At 30.4% G+C, this 13917-nt stretch overlaps 1 pseudogene; it reads right to left on the reverse strand.

Moving 5' to 3' along the window:
* Positions 1 to 12323: 12323 nt before the first annotated feature.
* LOC107505825 lies at positions 12324 to 13236 on the reverse strand (annotated as a pseudogene).
* Positions 13237 to 13917: the final 681 nt, after the last annotated feature.

Genomic DNA, 13917 nt, shown 5'->3' on the forward strand with positions numbered 1-13917 from the left:
TATTTTCCTTCTTTTCAATGATATTCTTTTTAAGTTGTAAAATAGATGAGGAAATAAGAAAGCTATGACATTAACAAAGTAACTCTCACACACACACTTTTAAAAGAAATTGCTGTCTTTTTCTTTTAGTGAAAAATGATTTTGTAGTACATAGAAATGAAATGCTTTAAAGAACTCTGTATATATTATAGCATATATTAATTCATTTCATTTTTCTTCACTGTATTCTTACACATTTCAGTATACATCTCTGACCTCTTAATATTTTGATATATTCCTGAAAATAACAAAAAAAGATATTAATTCCTTCTCGAATAAAACTGTGAGAGCTTACTCCCAGCATACCACAATACATTTTGAAGATTTCTTTTTTAACTTTTTATTTTATATATTTAAATTTTTTCTATATTGAATAAGGATTTCTTTTTTTATCTATCATTCAAAATTTCCAGTCTACAGAGACAATGCAGTCATCTATCTGGTAGAGTAATATGTCCTTGATAATAGCATATGGAGGTATTTAATAGATGGGAAATATTCCCTAATCTAATTCTAATGTTTGTACCATAATGCATGCTAGTTTTAATTAATAATCAATTATACTGGTTTCTTGTAAGATTGTATATGTATTCTTCTTGAATATATCATATTAACTGCCCACATATCATGACTTGATTTTCATATAGAACGCAGTACTTTTTACTTAAGTCCTAATTTTGTTTTTGTAAACTGCAGGAGTTCTTACTTATTTCTAAACAATATTGCCTAGTTTTTTCTTGAGGTATGATAAAAGAGAATAATTCAATATTCATGGTAAGTTTTAGGAAAGCAAAGATTATTATTTTTTTCTTTTTTTCTATTTATGGCTTCTAATATAATTCTTGATGGTATACAGGATTTGCTTAGTTGTTTGGTTGTGTTGAAACAACTTTCCCATAAAAGCTTTCTATGTGCTTAGATCTTTCATCTAAGATCATTTTAAAAAATACTTAAATGTTCAGATAGCTTGCCTAAGTCTGTAATGTCTATTTGTTTTCTATATTCTTCAGAAGTTACAAGGCTTTCCAAAAAAATAATATTTTCTCAAGATTAGCCAATTCATTGATATGTTAATGAACTTACTCAAAATTTTTATCTACAAAATTTCTGGGAGGGATAAATTCTCACTTTAATTCATCTGCTCTCTTTGCAGTCATAAGATATACATTTTGTTTCTTTTGCTTTTATATGATGGGTACTAACCTTCACTATTAATAAAATTTACATTGTGCAAAACTAAAACATAAAGTATATTTGCTCAGTGTTAAAACACATCAAGTAAACTGTTTTTAATCTTATATAAAAGTAATTACATGGTATCCGATATTGATGATATTAAAAATGATTATTAAAAGATACAGACTAGAACACAAAATATAATTTGTCCTATTAATCGCACAATTTTTATGTTATAATAAACAAACATGTTGCATGAAGTTAATAAACTGTAGTAATTTAAAAATTGTCTTCTGTCACCAATGGGTGGTGAATACAGTGCAATATATATAATGTGGTACAAAATTGTACATTTGAAATTTATTTGATTTTATTAACTAATGTCACCACAATAATTTAAATAAAAAAATAAATTTTTTTCATTTCTACATCATAAATTTGTTGCTTAATTTTATTTATATATAGTATTGTCATAATTGAGATTACTTGTATTAAAGCAAAAATATATTCCTGAAAAAAACTATCAAAGATGTACTTACTTTTTTGGCAAATATGCTGGTTTAGCCATTTCTAATGGCTTCTTTCATTTGTTTAAATGTAAGTGCTTTGGAATTTTTTTGCGATGTTTCCTTTTTGTCATTATATATAATATATGTGTGTGTGTGTGTGTATTTAGAAATATTTATTATATATATGGATATGTGTGTATATATATACTAAATATTAATGATAAAAGATAATTCCAAGAGCTCTGTAGCAATGTTTACAAAAATGGCAGCTATCAACCCATTTTTATACATCGACCCAGTTTTTCTAAAGATCTAGACTGCCGAGATATCCTACCTATTGCTACTTAAAGAATTAATATCTTGATACTCGATATAAGCTGTAGTTGAAATGAAGGCTAATGTAATATCTTTCCAAGCTTGGTGGGCAAATGATATGATCTTTGTGCAGATGTAATGTTATTAAGGCCAGCCATAATTTCATCTGCGCCATTTACAATGGACTCAGGGGGATTAGTTGAATGAATAAACAAAAGGCACCTTGGAGATGGTGTTCTCAAGACACAAAGCATTAAGCAATAGTTTAAATTAATATACAATTTAGAAGGGAATATTTAGATGATAGTGGCCTCAAATCAGAGGAAAAAATATATAAAAGGATTTGCATCTTCATAATAATCAATCACTTCAGAAGAAACTTAATAACAGAGAAACATAGTAGTTTGTAAATGGCAATGGCTAATTTGGAACAAAAGTATTTTCCACTAATCTTAGAGAAAATATTAAGAATTCATTATGTTTTAGACTGGGGCTGAGGTTTTCATTATTCTATACCATAAGAGATGTCAGGCTTGTCTTCAAGATTTTATATCTCTTTATTGACATAGAAAACCTGATCACTATTAGAATCACTGCCTTTTATTTATTCAACAATTACTTTTTGGATGCTTATTGTGTTGGCCTCAAGTGTAAGTACTGAGCATACAGAGATAATAGAGACAGCACTTTGCATAATTTTCACTTCTTAGAAAAAGGGTGAGAATTCCATTTTACTTTTGAAATCTCGGATTCCCTTTCTCATGTGTAATACAAGCAATATTCTCCCTTGACATTTTCTTACTACTCACTCTTTTAATTTTAAAAGACATCTGTAATACTTTCCTATTTATTATTTGAGATTTATATGCAATTTTTGTTTAGTCTAGTCCATAAGTTCCATAAAACTTTTTCTTCCATAAAATTGTCAAATAGAAATTTGTGATTATGCAATGATCTTAAAATTCTAGGCATTCTCTGAACAAAGGTTTTCAGATTGATTTTACTGGGTACAGATATACAATGTGATGTTACTCAGCCATAAAAAATGAAATCTTACCATTTGCAACATGGATGAACCTAGAAGGTATTATGTGAAGTGAAATAAGTCAGAAAGAGAAAGACAAATACCATATGACCTCACTTATGTGTGAAATCTAAAGAACAAAATAAACAAACAAACAAAAAATAAAAACAGACTCTTAGAGAACAAGCTGATGATTAGGAAGGGGGTGGGGAGACTGGGTGAAAAAGGTGAAAAAATAAGAAATACACATTGATAGTTACAAAACAGTCATGGGGATATGAAGTATAGCATAGGGAACATAGTCAATAATAGTGTAATAACTACGTATAATGCCAGGCGAGTACTAGACTAATCAGGAGGATCACTTTGTAAATAAGATAAATGTTTAACCACTATGCTGTATGCCTGAAACTAATATAAAGTAATATTGAATGTCCACTCTAATTGAAAAATAAAAATAAATAAATGAAAAAAGAAAAAAATTATTTTTACTGTTTCTTTGGGAGACAAATGAAGTTATTCAACATATATGATTAATAATGAGTGCATACTGAAGAAAGAGACTATTAAAGTATAATAGTTGTTTAAACTTAAGTATATTATTTCATCAACAATGAAAGTCAAGAGCTTGAATCATGTGACATGAACATGCTCATGTTGAATGACAAACATTGTCACAATAGTGTTTATATCATAATTACCTGTAGGCCATAATGTTACTTAAAATTATACCTTGTGAAGAACCTGTTATTAAATAAAGATATATGAAAAGCTGCTATAATATATGTGACCTTATTTTAACTTGAATACATTTATAAAAACTCTATTTCCAAATAAGGTCACATCTGTAGATTCCAGGTAGACATAAATTTTCAAAGGGCACTATACAAATCAGTACAGTACCCAAAACAAATACTTCTCTTTAATAAAATTTATTAGGGGTAAGATTGGTTAATAACATTAAATAATTTTCAGGTGTATAATTTTATAATACATCAGCTGTGTATTGCATTGTGTGCCCACTATCCAAAGTCTACTCCTGTCACCATATATTTGACAAACAAATACTTCTAATAGCAATTTTAAACAATAATTTCTATCTCCATTGAGCATGGAAATTTACGTTCTTTCAAATTTTTTACAGAATTTGCTTTTATTTTAATATTTTCAGTAATAGATTATAAGAACATGCATAAAAGGTGACCAAATATAAGTAATACATCTATTAAATTAAGAATAAGTAAATAAAAAAGTAATTTAATTTTTTTAATACATAACTTAAAAACATTCATTAATAATTGAAGAATGTCTGAAGCCTATATGTCATATTCAGCTTACTGATGATAAGACCCATATGTTAATATTTTAACTGTAGTTTACTGTGAAATTCATACCTGAAACCATATTTTCCTCCCAATGATCGAATGGTACTATATGAGTTAGTTATCCAGTATGCACGGTAAAAGTTAAATATATGAATATTTTGAATTTTCCTTCATTTTACAAAACTGAAAAACAAAAATTAAAATTAATAAAATTCATTTGTGTAAAACTCTAAGGAAACAAAAGAGAACTGAAAAATGTGGAGTAAAATTTTAAGTGTAGCATATTAATAAACTCCTTTGTACTTTTTCATTTTATTTTCTATAGTAAACAAAGCAATACTCCTAAGAATATCCTAAGGGCTTCTCCTTAATCAGATATGATGTGTTATAAAATATTTTCCCTCATTTTCCTAAGTTTAGCATTCAACAGTGATCTTGCTGCAGAAATTATTATTGTATTTTTGGGATTGTGATTATTTATCTATCTTATGTCTTCTGCATTTATTAATTGACCTTCTTCTGTAAGAAAGAGTTGATCCTTTTCCACTTTTAATTAATTATTGAATCATTTATAAGAATATACACTAATGAATATCAATTTTATTCTTTGGGTTATAATTCAATACTACATTCTTTATTTTGTTTTTCAAATTATCCATCTTTGGCCATTGGCTGCCCTTTCAGATAATTTCCCCTTGTAAATTGACCATGAGATTCACTACATGTGTGGGGTTAAATTTCTTTCAGAAATTTTAACAGAATACTTTCTGCTTCACAGAAGGTCCTCCTTTTCTGGAAACTGACACAAATCTGAATTAGATGAAAGTTTGTGATTTATCATGACAATTCAAGTCAAGCTTTTATTAATAGGATTTAGTAGTAGTAGTAGTAGTAGTAGTAGTAGTAGTAGTAGTAGCAGCAGCAGCAGCAGCAGCAGCAGCAGCAGCAGCATTGTCGTTACTATTATTATTAAATAAGAATTACCTCAGTGAGCAGCCTATTTCTGTCCAAGACTTTCATGATTAATCTCCTATAACAAAGGTACATCTCTGTGTAATATCATTTTTATTCTCACTCTAGACACACTTCTGGAAGTTGTACAATAACTTAGTTTCATCATTCCAAGACTCAAGGGAGACACTAGCAGTGATGCTTAGGGGCTGCTTCAATAGCAGCATCTACTACATTCATTTTCAACTCCACTTTCTTTTCCTCAGTAAAAAAAAAAAAAAAAAAAGACCATGTTTGTTTCAATTCTGAGTATCTAAGGAAATAGATTTTGGAGATTAATAAACAACTTAATCATTTTGAATACATTTCAATCTAACTATCTCATTAATCTATTGATTAACAGCTCTATTTTATACTATGTAGTATGTCAACTTTTTCTATGTTATAGGTCAACTTAGAATTATCAATTTATTAATCACCTGAAAATCCAGTGGTTCATTTCCTATATGTACTCAAGATGGCATAGAGAATCCAGAATGTCAAATACATACACTCAATTCAATAAATTCTGTACAATATAAAATTATGTTTCTCTTCCTTAGACATGTACTATGAATTTACCCACGCATAAGTTATCATATTTATGTTTAAAAAATTAGCAAAAACTTGTAAAACTTTTAGTATGTAAGCCTTTTCCTTCCAAGTTTACACATGGTTACAATCTCCTGGATAATGTCAGACTTTGATATACGCCATAGGTCTGAAAATAGTCTAGGAATGGGGACTGCATAAGGAGAAATTTAAAGCTAACTCCTTCATGTGAGATAATTGCAGAGTTTCTAAACAATGTATGGACAATTTATGAAGCAGAGGAAGATGGAACCTTCTGTTGGCGATGCAGACTAGATTGTGTGTTCAGGACTCAGAGTATCTGAACCCATTGAGGTGCCTTCATTCTAATTCTCAATCTTCACTCCTTCCCAATCAACACCCTAATATTCATTAGCATATGACATATGTGAAGATGGTGTGAATTAAACCAACTTTATAATTAAGGAACCTATAGGATCGGGTTTTAATATTGGCTAAGCCATCTCTTCAGTAACGAGAGATTTGAAAAATTAAAGTTACATTTCCTTTCTTAAAGCTCTAATGCATGTGGAAGCAGTCAACCTACTGCAGAAGCCTTGTATTATTTAAGTTTATTCAACCTTGCTTTTAGTAGGTATTTACTTCTAGGTGAGCTCCGCCTTGCTAATGTGTAGACATAGACTTCCAGGGTTTAATTAAGTAGTGGAATCTGCTGACTTCAGACCAAACCAGGTTAATGAACTGGTTCAGATTCTTACTGCTTTCAGAGTCTCTTACCTGTATTTGTTGTCTTTGTATCAAGTACAGTTTCAGAGAGCATAATTCACTCTGTTTAACATAGGCTTAAAGAATTATCAAGAGGACTGAATGCAGATCTTAGAATGAGCTTCCTGGAACATCTCAAAGCCACTGCACAAAACTGAGTCTCCATTTTGGTGAGAAAAGAAATTTAATTCTATTGTTAGTATTATTCCTCAGGAAACTAGTACTATTGCTACAAGATTTAAGGTCATCTGAATCTGCCATGACCTATAAAAGCAATATAGACACTTAATAATAACTAAGTTTAAAGTTTATATCTTTTATGAATGTATCTGATTGGCAGAACTAAAATCACATTAGAACTTTAGCTTTAAGGACAACTAAAAATGTTGTCTTTGCAGTTTCTGCACAAAGATAGACAGACATATTTGAAGGAATTTGGAAGATGAGTAATGAATAAGTTCATAATAAAATGTTTTCAGAGTGGTGATATCCAAAAGAAAGTCTAAATCAATAAATTAAGTTAACATTATTGTAATTCCCAATGTTCAGATTGGGGGGTACCACATGACTATACATGGATAGCTGTCCTACTGACACTATTGTGATGCATAAAGCTGAATTATTTTGGTAAATCGTATGCGGGTGGCTGTATACTATTACATTAAAACGGGTATTGTTTAAGATGATAACAATAGTTATAATTTATTAAGCACTTGGGAGGTACGAGGCATGTTTGTAAGAACTTATTAATTTTTATCTAAATAAATATTCATGAATAGTCTCTGAGGAAACTACTATTATTCTCCTTAATTTTTCTATTAGACAACTGACTCATTGAGAATTTAGCTAATTTTACCAAGGTTGTGCAAATGGATTTGTGCTTCTGGAGAATGTATAGTGAATGAGGGACTAGATGAGCTGTTACTCAGACTTAAAGAAATCCAAGTCAAGGGAGCTCTGATGTCTGAAGAGTAATGCCAAGAGAACTTCCCTAAATTAACAATATTATTGAGTCTCATTGTGATATTTCATTATCGTCTATATGAAAACATCTCAAGTTAAGAGAACATTGAAAGTGTGATACCCTTGGAGTCTAATCATAGGGTTGGATCTGATACCCTAATGATTAAAAGATAGGATTTTGCCCTAAATCTGTCTACAGTTGAGATCTTGTGAGGTAGAACTAAAAGAAAAAGCAAGGTTTTATGTATTGAATAAAGAGTTTTAAGAGGTGGCTAATATTGTTGGAGGGTTACAGAAATTTCTACCTATTGTTCTGAGAAATAAGTCCTAGAAAATTGGAAACTTGTTCACATAAGTTGTCGAGTAGAACAATGGTAATTTCAAGGCAAGTGATAATAATAGTTTAGATAGGAAATAGGCATTTAGAATCTTCTAAATAGTGAATATTACACTACAATAACCATTTGGTAGGCAATAATGAATAAACTGTCCCCATTGCTTAAAAAATGCTCATAGTCCATTCATATAGTCAAAAAAAATTCCAGTATATTGTGAAATTTTCTATCATGTTGATAAGCATACCGCACCATTCCCATAGGCTCATGTGATCTTATATGACTGTAAAATATAGCAATACAGGTTCAATTATTTAGATGGAATAAAAATTGAAACTTGAGCTTGAGAACCTTAGTATAGGAGACTTAACATTAGAAAAAGATGTAGGGCATGATGATGACCAGTGAACTTTGATTACTTAAGAATACAAAGGTTTATTGTAATTTAAATCAGGTTGATGGAGAATGACTAAGTAATATCTATTAAGGAGATAGTGAATTATCGAACACATATTCTATAGCTATGGCTGAGGTTAGTGGTGTAGATAAGTCAGTGCTCAATCCAAAATAAGTCTTACCGATAAGAGACAAATTATCATGCAGGAGGAATATATTACATCTGAGATTACTAGTAAAAGAGTTGGAGGATTATGAGTTTCTTTGGCTAAAGTGATTTTTTATATTTAAGTTTAGAAATTTCATTTGATTCCAAAGAAGTAATTGTTTTCTCAATGTTTAATTTTCTGGGATATATTATTTTGGAGAGAAATTCTTATAAGCCAAACCTGGCATTTTGGATGGGCTCATTTAGTACTTTTGTAGAAGAATAAATTATCTAAATTGTATTTTATGTTCCATCACAATTTGTCTTTGGGTAGTAAATACACATGCAACATACAGATCATATATTATAGAATTGTACCCTTGATAACTATATAACTTTATTAACCAAGGTCACCCTTATAAATTTAATTAAAAATAAGTAAATACTATTTTATTTTGAAATTATAAGATTCCTTTGTATATGTTTATTTTTCCAGGTTTCTGCTGTCCCCTGGGAATTGATACACTGGTTTATCTGGGAGGCATAAACTTGACTTGAATCACTGTTCTGATGTTTATTGGCCATATATAAATTATTTGTTTCCTATAAATTTCTTTGTCTCATTATTTAAAGGAGAGAAACATATCCACTTAAAGGGACTGTAAAAAATCTTAGAAGGATAGGTAAAACATTTAACACAGTTTGAAAGAATATTCACATGAGGAAAGTGGTATTGGTTTTATAGAATTATTTTTCTGTGCTTAATAAATTTAAACAATAAAATTAGTTCTTTCATGGAAAAGAAGTAATCATTTCTTGTTGCTTTCTGTTTATTTCCACATAATTCACCATATACTTCTCTAATTTTAACAACCATTATTTGCAATCATGATTCTCTTTGTCCAGAATATCCACTTAATTATATTTATTATTTTAACTGGGAATTTTCACTGGTTTACTGCAAATTCTATGAGGAACCCCATCTCTTACATTAATATAGCACTTCATATGTTTTTATAAAAGACTAATTTGTAAATATCTACCTTTTTAATCCATTGCCTGAAATTCTATAGGGTGAAGATGGTAAATTCTATTAATCCAAATGGCTAGCACATGCCTGCAACCTAGTTGCTTTAAAAATATTTTTAGAAATAATGTCTGAATTAATTTTCATAATCATATATGAATTAGAAAGAAATTATATATCTGCAAGATTCTTATTCTACTTATAAGAAGCTGTTAACATACACATATAGATAGATATTAAATTAAGAAAAATACTTATGAAAAATCACTATTATTTACAAGATATCATCTTAGAGTTTTAATGTATGTTATTATTATTGGGATTTTTTGTGTACATGATTTAATTTTCGAAATATATATTAGTATTTCCTGGATATAAAATGATAAATTCTTGAAATAGTTTGACATCTACTAGAAATCTAGACTGTGGTCATCGTTATAAATTCTTTCAAATAGGCCTGAGGGAATAATAGATATGAAGTAGTACACATGTCAAACTGAGATGATCAATTCACTATACCCAGTACAGGTTGGAGTTAGAGAGAGCCCTATTTGGAGAGAGTTTTGGCGACCATCATAATTCTATTCTTGGTAACCTTTTTTGCTTAGGAATTTATATGATTTTTAAACATAACACACAAGATAATAACCAAGAAAGAAAATAAAAGTGAAAACTGACAGCCAAGAGAGATAAGGTTTATCCTATGCTTGTGAATTTAGGGTTAAAATTAACCAATACTTAGCAATGATTATGAAATTGACAATAATTCTGCTAGGAGAAGAAGCAGGAAAACTGACATTTTCTTTGTCAATGATGACATTACCTGGCATATAGGCAACTTAGACCTAAATTGTTATATTTATTAAATTAAAATTTAATTAAGAAAATTTAGGGCAAGAATCACTCTTTTTCATCACTATATCTCCAACGCCTATCATAAGTAAAGGCTGAATGAGTAAATCACGCATTAGAGAGCCCTTTAACAACTCTAATATTTAATATGAATTCTATTCCTGAATTATTACAAATGAAAATGAAAGTTATCCAACTAATTTGGATTTTGAAGTTTAAGAAAAGTGGTTTAAATCCCAGTTTTGAAAGCTACAATTTCAAACTCAGTTTCCTTCTGTTCATTCACTTATACATTAAGAATAACAATGCTCACTTTCTAAGAGTTTTTGTAAAATGAATATTGAATATAATTTGCCTACAAAGGAGAGTGTGTAAAATCTTAGCAACAAATGTCATTCCTCTTCCCTACTTGTGAAACCCCTAGAGTCAGTTCTAGATCTGCCAATTGAAGTTCAGTTCCCCAGAAAGTTGAACTCACATCAGTTCATCATAGTTTCGTGCATTTTAGTTGATATGTTTTACATTGTCTGTTCTGGTCTTTTTCTCTCTCTTTTTTTAAAATTTTTGAAGGTATTTAATCTACCTAAAGAAAAATACCTCTGACTGAAAGAATATAATAATTGTGGGTACCTCATAAAGTTATTGGCAGGATTAAATGAGCCAACACAAAGAAAAAAATAAATCTGGAAAACAGTAATTGGTGCAAAAAAATTTTTTTATTTTTTACCCCTCCCCCTTTACCCTTTCTTCCTCTTTATATCATAATTATTGTTACTAGTATAAAGAATTTTAATATATAAGCTCCTAATCATTTAATATATTTAAGTTGATATTTATATTTTGTTCCTACTCCCTGCCCTGGGTGATTGTGGTTATTTGATTTCATGCAAGTGCCAAACAGAATCAACATTTTCTAATAACATTCATTTCTATTACCTGTTAAGAATTAAAGTTGAGAAATCCATATTGTATTCTGACACTCTTTTCATCAAACTAAATATTCTATGTCTCTTAAATCACTTTTACTCAAAATCATGATCAGTAACCTAAATATTTTACTTGATCCAAGTACATTGAATCATTTAAATGTTTAGAACATTCTGAAGCAATACTCAGTTTTATCGATTTTATTGAGTTTAAGAGTAAACTTTATTGAGAAATTTTAATATGGGAATAAAAAGAGTATAGAGGTGCCTCAAAAACCTAAGAATTGATCTACCATATAATCCAGCAATCCCTCTACTGGGTCTTTACCCCAAAGATTTGAAAACCCATAAAAAAAGATGTTCGGACACTGATGTCCAAAGCAGCATTATTCACAGTGGCCAGGACTGTGAATAATGGAAGCAACTGAAGTGTCCTATGATAGATGATTGGCTAAAGAAGCTGTGGCACATATGTACAATAGAATATTACTCAGTCATAAGAAGAGATGAAATATTTCCATTTGTGACAACATGGATGGACCTTGAGATAATCATACTAAGCGAAATAAGCCAGACTGAAAAAGTAGAAAATCACATGATATCACATATATGTGGGATAAAAAACTAAAAGCAACAAGTGAACAGGACAAAAAAAACAGACTCAGGGACATGGACAATGGGCTAGTGGTTATCATAGAGTAGGTGGTGGGGGAGGAGAGGAGAGGTAGACGGGGTAAAGGGGCGATAGGGGGAGGGCGAAGTGGGTAAAGGGAATCAAATATATGAAAGAAACTGGACTTTGGGCGATAATCACACAATAGAATTTATACATGTCAAATTATAATGTACACCTGAAAATTATATAATTATATTAACCAATGTTACCCCAATAAACTTAATAAAAAAAATTTTTAAAGAGAAATAAACTCTTTGAGAAATCTAAAAAAAAAAAAAAAGAGTTTTGTTCTTTTAACAGTACTTTCATTTACTAGAGAATGTAAGTAAATGGATGGTATTATTAAAGGCTTGCTTCACTTGCTGGTTCCTCAAGGTGTATATAGATGGATTCATCATAGAAGCGATGGAGGTTTTCAGAATGGCTACTCCTTTGGTCAATGATGCCTTTTCTTTTGCTGAAGGGTTGGCATACATGAATATACAGCTTCTGTAAGAGATGGAAAGGACAATCATGTGAGAAGAGCATGTATAAAATGCCTTTTTCCTCTGACTGGCAGAAGGCAGTTTCAAAATTGCCCTAATGATGAACATGTAGGATAGAATTGTTAATGCCCAAGCGAAAAGGAGAATCGCTGTTGCAGAGTAAAAACCAATCACTTCTAGGAGCCAGGTGTCTGAGCAAGATACTTTCAAGAGGGTGAAATAGTCATAAGCAAAGAGATCAATGACATTGGAGCCACAGTAATCTAACTGGAGAAAAAGAACTGGTGGGAAGATATTTTAAGAATCCTGCCAGCCAAGCACAAAAGACAAGCGGCATGTAGACTCTTTTGTTCCTGATGGTTGTGTAATGCAGGGGTTTGCATATGGCCACATAGCGATCATAGGACATGGCGGTTAAAAGATAAAATTCAGTTATCTCCATGAAAATGGAGAAAAACGATTGAGCTGTACAATTATTGTACGAAATAGTTTTGTCTCTGGTGGTAATTGTGCCCAGAAATCTTGAAATACAGACAGTTGTAAAGGATATTTCTAAAATAGAGAAGTTCCTGAGGAAGAAATACATAGGTGGGAATACCTTGGTGATGATGGTCAAATTTCCAGTGACACTTAATACATACGTAATAATTAAAAAAAGAAAAATCACAATCTGAAGCTCTGGGTCATCCGATGGTCCTAGAAGAATGAATTCTGTGGGTACTGTGTTTTTCATTGCCGATTCTTTTTCTTCCCCTTTAGAACAGAAAATATATGTTCCCCCTTCAGAACATAAAAAACCAGAATTGAAGCTAGAGTATAAAATTTAAAAAATATTCCTCATGTATAATCTATGAAATTCAAAAACACATATCTTCCCCTTTAGTACCCTTTTTGACTTCTATTCAACCTTGCATTAAAGTAATGAATAGTACCTGAAATTAAATATTTATCTTTTTTTTCTTTGAAAATACACAGACCATGGAGTAAAAAAAAAATCTGCGCTAACATTTAGAGAGAAGCTATTTCTTCTATAGTTCTTTAAAATTAAGTTTCTGATTATTCTTTAAAAGATTTAGCTCCTTTTATTAAAAATGTGAAAATATGTATATTTTTTCCTTTTTGAATATTATAAAAAACAGTCTAGATTGAGGGTAACCTAAATACAGAATTTGAAAGCTTACAGAGATTATTCCGGCCTGCCTTCACATTTTATATTTGGCACACATAATTTAGAAAACTTTTACAAAGTTAAACAACTAGTCAACACAGTAATCCTCTTATTTTAGAACACACATGCTTATCCATGGGAATGTTTTGTTGGCATTCTCTACTACGTTATTCTCTTACGTGTTGGGTTGATGCTATCACCCTCCTCACATCACTTTTCCCCCTTTTCTGATAAAAAGGCCAGACA

The sequence above is a fragment of the Rousettus aegyptiacus genome, unplaced genomic scaffold (assembly GCF_014176215.1).
Source record: "Rousettus aegyptiacus isolate mRouAeg1 unplaced genomic scaffold, mRouAeg1.p scaffold_m13_p_2, whole genome shotgun sequence".
NCBI lineage: Eukaryota > Metazoa > Chordata > Mammalia > Chiroptera > Pteropodidae > Rousettus > Rousettus aegyptiacus.